Genomic DNA, 10,935 nt, shown 5'->3' with positions numbered 1-10,935 from the left:
TATTATGAGTTAAAGCACTAGCTGTCTCATGTAAGAAATAAAAATAAAAATAAGGGGCATGCAGGTTATGTCTTCACATTGTCATAACTGGTTGAATGTAAAATAAACAAAAAAATTAATGAGATGATAGTTTCACTTGGACAGTATCAAAATATTTTTATGTAACTGATTTTTAAAACATTCTGTTCACTCAATAAAGTAATAAAGTCCTGCTCTGGTGTCATAACAGTATTAACAGAAATTACATATATCAAGTTTCTACTGTGTGCCAGACATGCCTGCAGGTCCTTTAGTTTAAAGAATTTAATCCTCCTGTCAGTTCTGTGGGGCAGGGACTTTTATATCCCAGAATTGCAGATGAGAAAACTGAGTCTCAAAGTAGTTAATTAATGTGCACAAGTCACACAGATGTCAGCTGTGGAACTAGGATTCAGATCCAGGCAGTCTGTGTTTGGATGCAGCTCTCTTAAACACTGTATCATAATACTGCCTCTGTAAAGATAATTTTAAGCAAGATTCTTAAGTGATCCTGGTTTCTAACAGCAACAAAAAAATAATAATAAATGGTTAATTTAGAAAATGAGAGTACTTCATATTCAAGATCTGAAAATATATTTTCCTTTATTTGCTCACCCTATGGTAGAATTTAAGGAAAGAAAATTGTTTCCCTTGCCACTCTGTTTTCTCTGTTACTTTGAGGCAATTATTCTTGGATACAATATTTGCAATCCATGTCACACTTTATTTTTATTTGTTGCTTTCAGCTACAGGCTTCTGGTAGATGAGATAGGTAAAAATTTAGACTATCCCAAAGGTGAGTGGGAAATGGCAAACATACACAGTATTACCTAGCAGCCAGCTAAGTTAACAGTCAATGAAACTGTGAAGAGAACCAAAACAATTGAGTTTCAATAATTTAAATATGGTTTAATTGTCACTGGAATAGCTAGTCAAATTAATAAAATGAATAAGTACATTCATAAAAATTTCCAAGGATATAAAAATTAATTTTAAATAACAAAAATTAAAATTCCCAAGAATAAGAATAGCCTATCTGATTGTTTTAAGTGTAGAAATACTACATGCTGTTTGAAATGCTGGACGGTTAAAAATATTTTTTCATACTATTTTAATTCTAGAAAGCTTAATTTTATAAGTATAAAAATAAAATCATATACTATGAAAATATATAGGAGAATCATTTTTAAATCTTAAAGGAAGAAATTTAAATGTGGGAAAATATTCTATCATGTATCATCTGTTCATATATTTATGAAGTGGGCAGATTATTTTTAACAGAAATAATGAACAAAGTTTCTTAATATAAAATCCTGTCTTGTCTTTCTAGACTGCAAATTGCTTGAGAAAAGGGACCAATCTATTCAACACTGGATAAAATTGCCAACACTTCTCAAGTGCATAAATTAATGAATAAACGTCAGAAAATCAATACAAAATCAATATGGGCAAATACTGAAACATTTTTAGGCATTTCTCTAAAAAGTTTTATTTTTACTTTAAATGGCAAACTAGTGACAAATACAGTTATTTTTACATGAGCTTAGGTGTCTCAGTTGCCAGTGACTGACTCCTGAAAATTTCTTTAATCATACAAGCAATATTTAATAATATGTAAAGAATGATTGTAGGCTTGGGCCATAATGGCTCCTTGTTATATAATTTTCTAAGCTGGATTTCTCACAATTAAATAGCTTCATTTAAGCAGTGTCATGAATAGGCATATCATCTTAAGAAAACAAGTACTTTTCACAAGCTGAATATTCTAAATGTTTTCTTACATGTCATTAAGTTAAGCTTTGGGATCTGTTATAAGTAGTAAGTCATGAAAACAGTACCACTCATGCTACCATCACCTTGAACCATCTTCTTATCTATGTCATCAATTGTCATGTCCCTTTTTATTGGTTTTTAACTTTCATCTCTTACCCTCACAAACTCACCCACTGGTCTGATTGTAAATTGTATATATAGTAGCATTACACCAATTGCCATGTAACTTTGAGTAAAAGACTCAATCTCTTGCCATGTTTTGCTACTCACAGAAGTACAATTTTTTAATATATTTATACCGTACTGGTAATCTTGATCTAGTCACAGGGTCTTAGATCAATGCAACAACAGAGAAAGAGACTGGCAGATAATTCTTTCAATTATAGCCTTTTCTTCATCAGAAGGTTTATTACAACTCACCAAACCTAAGTATTTACAATTGACTTAACTACCTTTATAATCAACACAGATGTAGAAAGAACTGGTTACCTATAGGGCATTTAAGATTCTAGGATTTTGACCATAGACAAATGAAGTGTTGAGTAAATGGGGAAGTAGCTATATATGTGTTTTAACTTACCAGTCCCCTTTCTTCCTTAAAAAGGCTTTGTTAATGGTTCTTTGTGAAAAGGCTCCCTTCCCCAGTCTGCCATTGCCCCAGGGCACTCCAGCATCCACTCCATTTGGCCAATGTTTATTAGCCCTTTCAGTGTGAACACAGTACCTGTTTTCCACCTACTCCCACAGACCTACAAGTTTCAGAGTTCTTGCTCCCTCAGACTGATGAGCCTGAGGCATGAATTCTGATTTCCTTTGTCCCACACCTGCATTCATAGCCCAGATGCATATTACCCTATACCTGGCTTCAACTCTGTTTACTCCAATACTAAGATCAGCCCCTGCTCTTGCACACACACACACACACACACACACACACACACACACAGAAATGCCTACAACCACAATGACAAATAGCAATATTTCTATCTAATTATCACCTCACCCCCACTACTGGAGAAGCCACGTAGCAAGTGGGTCCAACGTATTGATTCTACTGAAGGAAAGAACATTTCTTAGCTATGGTCACAGAGTGAAGAACCAGAAGGTGAATATAAAAAAGATGCTTGAAAGATGATAGATACCAAGTCATTCCAGAAGCTATGGTCATCTTCTAAAATGGGTTATCACAACAGAAAGACAAACTGCAAACACCAAGAGCTACATGAGACAGACTAGTTTCTTTTCTATCTGTTGTTATTATTAACCCATCTAATCCAGTCTCTGCATTAAAGCCTGAGTTACCTATTGTGGGTAAAATTGTAATATTTCCAGAATATCTCACCTGGCTTTGGTAATTCTTCATATCAACAGGCATTCAGAGGTATAAAGAAGTAGGCATTAGTGCATTTGCATCTGTCATCTCCATATGAGTGGGTAATTACCTGGGCAACAGAGGGCTTGTCTGTACCTGAGAGGTGAGAGAGAGGGCTGGGGATTGCTGCTTGAGCAGGAGAGAGAGATGGGCCAGACTGCAGTTTTGTAAGACCCTTTCACCCCAAAGAACAGTTTGTGGTCAATTTCTTTGATCACGCTGAATCCATAGCAAACTTGCCTGGGCTGAAACCCATTATCGAGACAATTGGTGTAGTTGGCAGGATTCACTGTTGACCAAGGGAAAAGACAGGCTGCCCTTATAGGAGGGGTACTTCAGCAGGCTGCCCCTGTGAATGGGGAAATAGTGGAATTTCCCCCAATGGATATGTGGTCTGAGGTGGCTTGCCTCCTAGAGGACTGGGCCCCACCCCAGGACTGGAGACAAGTGGAGGTGACACCTGAGGCAGTAGGGGTGGCCCTTGGTATAGTAAGCAGAACCTTTGAGAAGCAGAGTGCCCGTGAGGCAGCAGGGACTGTGGGTTGGCTGCTTCTCACAGACTTAAAAAGGTCTACAGAGGAGTCCCAAGAAATGGCAGCATGGGAACACAAGCTGCAAACTTCAGTAGATTCCCTGAGGAGGCAAGTGGCATTGTTGCAAAAGGCAGCACGAGAATGTGAGCTGCAGAGTTCTGTGGATGCCCTGAGGAAGGAGATGCCCTGGATGCGGGAGGAGGCAGCATGAGTGCACCAGCAACAAGGAGCCATTGGAGATGAGATGGCAGCATTGTCAGGTGTTCTGAAGGAGGAAGAGGTCATCAAGGAAAAAGACAAACTACTGAGGGAAGCACAGGCAGAGGTGACACGAAAACATCAGCTGTGAAGCATTGAGCTGAAGGTAAGAGGGCTGCTGAAGACTGAGGTAGCATTGCTGCAAAGCACAGTAGAAAAGGTAAAGGTTGTAGCAGAAGAGGCACTCAGGAGAGGGGAGAGAAAGGTGCCATCAGCCCCAGAAATGGAGGAGTTGGAGAAGGATGAAGGGGTGATGCTGGAGATACCAGCGTCTCCTGTATTAAAAGCACACCCAGTGGTTGTAAAGAAAATAAAGACTCAGCAGCTGAAAGTTTACCAAGGAGAGGAGCAGCCCCCTCCCCACATCATAGAGCACTCTATGGTCCACCCCTATACTCAGGCTGAGCTGGTGGATTTGGGCTCCCAGTTTAGACAGAAGCCCTTGGAGTCAATATCAGATTGGCTCCTGCGTCTGTGGAACTTAAGGGTGGATGGAATTGTTCTGTTGGGATCAGAGATGGGAAAGCTGTCTTCCCTGACAGTGCAGCCTGTCTTGAGGCAGCGATCACAAAATGCATATCAGACCCCAGGGAGTCACCCTCTCCTTGACTGGCTTATGGCTGCACTTCGTGTTGTGTGGCCCAATCTGGGTGATCTACCATTCTCTTCTGTTAGGTGGCAGACATATGCTGAGCTCCAACAGGTGCTATGGGAGCTAGGCATAAGAAATGCCATGTATAGTCCAGACAATTATGGCCCAGATGAAGAGGTTTTTACTACTGGGATGAGAAATATTGTACTTTAAATGGCTCCTACATCCCTCTTTGGGTCTCTAGTGGCCATTATTTCCCCTCACTTAGGGCATCCCATAAGCGAGGTGACATGTACAGTAGCAGACTTAGGAGAGGCTAAAGCAATGAGAATCCAGAAAGAAATAAGACCTGTTACTCACAAGAAGAATTTACAGGGCCCCATGAAGGTTACAAGGACCCAGATGTGGGTTTATCTAATACAGGTAGGAGCAGGTGGAAGGAAATTAGATGGGAAGTCAAATAGGATCTCACTAGAGCTATGGCAACAGCTGAAACCAGAGCAGCAGTTCCAGCCATTAAGACCAAAGAGGCAGAGGTCAGAGACAGAGCCACGAGTCTGGCCTGTGTGTTTGCAAGACTTCCTGCTGAAGAACGAGCCAACCTCACTTGAGCCCACACAGGAAGGTGATTGGGGAACACAGTTTGACTGAGGGAAAGGTCAAGGTATCTGCCCTGAGGGACCAGGGGGTGACTGCAGGCCACATGTTGAAATAGCTATCCATTGGACCCCAGTGAACATACAATGTGTCCTGGCTCTGGTGGACACAGGGGCTGTATGTTTATTGATTCATGGTAACCCTGAGCAGTTCCCCGGGACCCCCACTATCATAGATGGATACAGGGGGAAGGCTATCAGAGTGAAAAAAGTCCAAATCCCTTTGGGAATAGGGCATCTATCCCCAAAGAAGTATACTGTGTATATATCTCCTATTCCTGAGTATATTTTTGGGATTGACATCCTGCAGGGTCTCTGATTGCCGACCACTGCAGGTGAGTTCAGACTGAGAATACATGTGGTGAAGGCAGTTCTGAGGGGACATGCTAGGCACCCGCCCATACCTTTGCCTGTGCCTCAGTGGGTGACTAATACCAAACAATACAAACTGCCTGGAGGGCATAAAGAGATTGGAGAAACTCTCCAGGAGCTGGAAAAGGTGGGTATTATAAAGCCCACCCACTGTCCTTTCAGTTCCCCAGTGTGGCCAGTAAAAAAGCCAGATGGCTCCTGGCGTATGACTGTGGACTATAGAGAACTGAATAAAGTCATACCCCCTATGCATGCTGCTGTTCCCTCTATTGCAGGCTTGATGGATACCCTCAGCCATGAACTAAGAACATACCATTATGTGGTATATTGCTAATGCCTTCTCTTCCATTGACATTGAGCAGGAAAGTCAAGAACAGTTTGCCTTCACGTGGGAAGGATGGCAGTGGACTTTATACCTCCACAGCCCCACCATCTGTCATGGACTTGTAGCCCAGGACTTGGTTACATGGGAGAAACTGCCAATGGTGCAGCAGTACCATTATATTGATGATGTCATGCTCACATCTGATTCTCTTTCAGATCTAGAAGGTGCAGCACCTAGATGGCTGCAATATTTACAGGAGAAAGGATGGGTTGTGAACAGCACCAAGGTTCAGGGACCTGGCTTGTCTGATAAATTCTTGGGGGTCATCTGGATGGGTAAGACCAAGGTTATACCAGAAGCAGTTATAGACAAAGTCCAGGCCTTTCCTACCCTTACAACTGTAGCATTGCTACAGGAGTTTCTGGGTCTTCTAGGCTACTGGAGAGTGTTTATACTGCACTTGGCACAAATTCTGAAGCCCTTATACCGGTTGGTACGAAAGGGTGTCAGGTGGGACTGGAATGAGACATGTGTATCTGCCTTTACTACAGCAAAACAGGCAGTCAAGGCAGTGCAGGCCTTGAGTGTGATAGACCCATCAAGACCCTGTGAGCTGGATGTTCATGCCACTGAAGATGGTTATGGCTTGGGGTCTCTGATAGCGGCTTGAATGAACTCACCAACCGGTTGGATTCTGGTCACAACTCTGGAAAGGGGCAAAGGTACGATACACTTTGATAGAAAAACAACTGGCTGCCATGTATCACGCCTTGCTGCTACAGAACCCATCACTGGAATGGCCCCAATAAAGGTAATAACCACCTATCCCATCTTGATGTGGGTATAAGACTGGACCCAAAAGCCAAGAAGTGGTGTGGCACAAACACCCACACTAGCCAAGTGGCATGCTTACCTACAGCAGCTGTTGTGTCCTCTCTAGCAGCCCTTGTGTGAAGAACTCCAACGCTTGTTGGGGCTGGTGACATATACTAGTGAAAAGCAGGAAGAACTTGCTTTTGAAACATTAGCAGCAGAGCATCCCTTTCAGGAGGGAAAAACCCCTATACCCGAAGATGCATGGTACACAGATGGCTCCAGCTGTGGGCAGCCCCCAAAATGGAAGGCCATAGCCTTCCATCCTAAGACTGAGACAATATGGATGGAAGATGGTGAGGGGAAGAGCAGCGAATGGGTAGAGTTGCAGGCTGTTTGACTTGTGATCAGCAAGGAGCCCACCCCTATAGTTGTCTGCACTGACAGCTGGGCTGTCTATCGGGGCTTGACCCTATGGCTACCAACCTGGTACCATGCCAACTGGCTGGTTGGTCACTGACCCCTTTGGGGGCCAGAATTATGGCAAGACTTATGGGCCTGTGGTCAGACTAAAATAAATACAGTATACCATGTGACAGATCATTTGCCACTGGCATCCCCAGGAAATGATGAGGCAGATAAATTGGCCCAGATACATTGGTTAGAAGGAAAGCCTGCCTCGGATGTCGCCCAATGGCTACATCAACATTTGCTGCATGCAGGGCAAAAGACAATGTGGGCTGTAGCCCATCCATGGGGCTTGCCTTTGACCTTCAAAGGAGTTAGTAGAGCCCAGCAGGAGTGTGTTGTGTGCTCCAAAAGGGACTTACACAGAGTTCCACAGCAACATGGGACAATAACTAAGGGGCCTATACCCCTCATCAGTTGGCAGATAGACTATATTGGGCCTCCAACTGTGTCAGAAGGATATCGGTATGCTATGACTTGTGTGGACACAGCTACTGGACTTCTGGTTGTTTTTCCTACCCGTTGTACAGATCAGCAGGTGACCAAAAGAGGCCTGGAGTGTCTCTTTGCTGCCTATGGCCGACCTCAGGGGATTGAGAGTGATCAGGGCACCCATTTTACTGGACATGCACTGCAAGAATGGATATGACAGCTGGGAATCTAGTGGAAGTTTCATGTGCCATACAATCCTACTGTAACAGGCATGATAGACAGGCACAAAGGCTTGTTAAAATCTGGACTAAAGTCAGATACCAATAGTCTGTGGGGATGGTCAGTACGCTTATAGGCCATGCTACGGTGTTTGAATGAGAGACCCTGAAAGGGAGCCCTGAGCCCCATAGACATGTTAACACATATGGCTGCCTCCCCTATACAACTGCAAGTACAAACCAAGGAAGAATCACTGAAGCAGAGGTTTGGCCACCAGAATAACATCTTGCTGCCATCACCAACTGCACTGAACCCCAGAGACTCCATTGAGTGGACATGGCCTTGGGCATTTCAACACATGGTCCAATTATGGCTGGCTCTCCTGGCACCTTGGGGACAAGGCCTGGAAGTTGTCCTCCTGTGTATGCCTGGAATAACAGCAGAATGGCTGCCAAAGTTTACAGTAATATATCCTGAACGGCCAGAAGGTAGGAGCATCTTACCGGGGAGTTTTGTTTTATCATTGTGGTCGGTGCATGCACCTCCAGGACCACTAATATAGACCCTTCAGTAACCCCCACAGGGAAAGGAGTAAAAGTATGGCATACTAGACCTGGAAGGGACCCCCTTCCAGCTACAGTCCTATCACAGGACCACTCTCTTGCCTGCATCCTACCTGTGGACAAGATTTACCTATGTTGGTGACATTAAAACATGTGTCTTACCACCCCTAAAGTCTTTGTGGACTGGAACCTCCTCTGGCTTGAGGATTATTATAATTTTTGTATCAAAATCTTCCTGTATCTTAATTTTGTCTATCTCTATGTTGTTTTTATCCTCTGTTGCTATTGTGGAATTTGGTTACAGTGCTCCAGCTTTCTCGCACAGGGACCGTTGTGGAAGATTGAAAGTGTGTAGATTGTAAGGCAAGAATCCTGGAGGGGTGGAGTGTGGGTAACGTTGTAATATTTCCAGAATATCTCACCTGGCTTTGGTACATCTGCATATCAACAGGCGTTCAGAGGTGTGAAGAAGTAGGCTTTAGTGCATTTGCATCTTTCATCTCCATATCAGTGGGTAATTGCCTGGGCAACAGAGGGCTTGTCTGTACCGGAGAGGTGAGAGAGAGGGCTGGGGGTCGCTGCTTGAGCAGGAGAGAGAGATGGGCCAGAATGCAGTTTGCAAGACCCTTTCACCCCAAAGAGCATTTTGCGGTCAATTTCTTTGGTCACACTGAATCCATAGGGAACTTGCCCAGGCTGAAACCCATTATCAAAGCACCTATTTAGAATACAATCTAAATAACTAGTTCCCCAATTAAAAATTATTTAATAATGCCTTCTAATTGGTCTTGAAATAAAGTCTATAATCATTAAAAAGATCTAACAAGACCCTATATGATTTGATCTCCTAAATAGTCTCATGACCTTTACTCTCACTTTAGCAAATTTAGATGTAACAACCCTGCTCAAAATATCTTCAATGGTTCTCTATTACCTATAGAGTTTGAATTCCATCTGCCCTCCTTTATCTTGATTCAAGTATATTCCCCATTATTTCCTTTGTATCCTTTGTTTTGGTGACCCACACTCCCTTTCCTACCAGTTCTCTTTTTTCCATGCTCTCCCCACCCCCAACCTCTGCATGTCTAAATCCATTCTAGCAGATCTTAAATCCATGTATCTTCTCTTAATTCTTTCTGTCAAGAAACAATTTCTTCACTCTGTACACTATTCTAACATTTTGCCACAACTCTTTATTTACTCTTTGCTTCTTTGGGTTACAGATAGCAATGACCCTGTCTCATTTCCTCCTCTTGCCTCAACACTCCTTCACATGTAAACAAGGAGCAACATCTGATTCATCAGTTTCAAAACATCCACGGAGAGTCAAGAACCTTTGCTGGCATTCACTCAATAAATATTTGTGTAATGCATGACTCTCTTCAACCATCAGGACTAAATCTCTCTGAGAATCTATAAAACCAAATGACTACTGACTTCTTTTGTCTACTGCTGCCTAAGTGGAGAGTGCCAAACAGTCCTAGAATAAATCAATTAAGTTCCAAAAGACAAGAAGCGCAAAGCAAAGAGAGTAAGAGGGAGATGATCACACCATGTGCTGATTGTTTTGCAAGAAGGCTTCAAGGCTTTTAATTAAACAGTGTAACTATGGGAGGCAAAAGATGGAATGTGTTCCTAATTAATGTTTTTGACTCATTATGCTCCCAGGCCAGGAAATAGCATAACTGTGTGAGAATTTGGAAATAATTTCCACAGAGATCATGGCACTATTTATCTTTATAAATCTGAGTCCTTGTTCTTCAGAAAGCCTGTGTTAATACCTGAGCTGGTGTCATTAACCAAAAGGGAGCAAAGACTTGGAAATGGAAGTTTCAATTAGATAATTTACAAAACATCGCCACATTCAAATCTCTTTTTCCCCTTCAGTTTTAAAATTTCACAAAATAGTACATAGCTTTCTTGTGACATATTGAGTAATTAGATTCTAAAGACATTTACAGGGAAAGGATTGACTGCCAAAATTAACCTTAGAAGTCCTATATTGTACATGAAATAGAGTAAACACGGTTTGGGTATCATTCACTGTCTTAAGAAGTTCCCTCTAGTAAATTATTTTTAAAATAAACTGTCCTTTGCTCAGCAGGGAGACTATTTCTATCATCCAAGGCTGTTTACTATGCAAACACCCTTGAAAAGGTAATTCAGAACAAGGGAAGTTTTCAGATCTTCTGTTCACAAGATGTGAGAGACCCTTGGAAAACTGTGTTCCAGTATTGCCAAGCGACTGGACACTCATGCAGTCCTGTCAAGAGATCCACATGGCAATGAACTGAGGCCTCTCCCAGCAACCAGCACCTCCTTACCTGCCTGATGACTGAACCATCTTAAAAGAGGATCCTCCAGGCCTAGTGAAACCTTCAGGTGATCATTTCCTAGCTGAAATCTAACAATAATTTTATGAAGCCCCTTAAGCCAGAAACATCCACAAGTCAATTCCAAATTCCTGATCCTCAGAAATTATGACGGATAATGTTGCTTCAAACAACTAAGTTTTGAGGTGATTTTTTTACACAGTCATAA

This window comes from Manis javanica, chromosome 13 (genome assembly GCF_040802235.1).
Source record: "Manis javanica isolate MJ-LG chromosome 13, MJ_LKY, whole genome shotgun sequence".
Taxonomy (NCBI): Eukaryota; Metazoa; Chordata; class Mammalia; order Pholidota; family Manidae; genus Manis; species Manis javanica.
The sequence above is the reverse complement of the archived record's forward strand: the minus strand, read 5'-3'. Positions refer to the sequence as shown.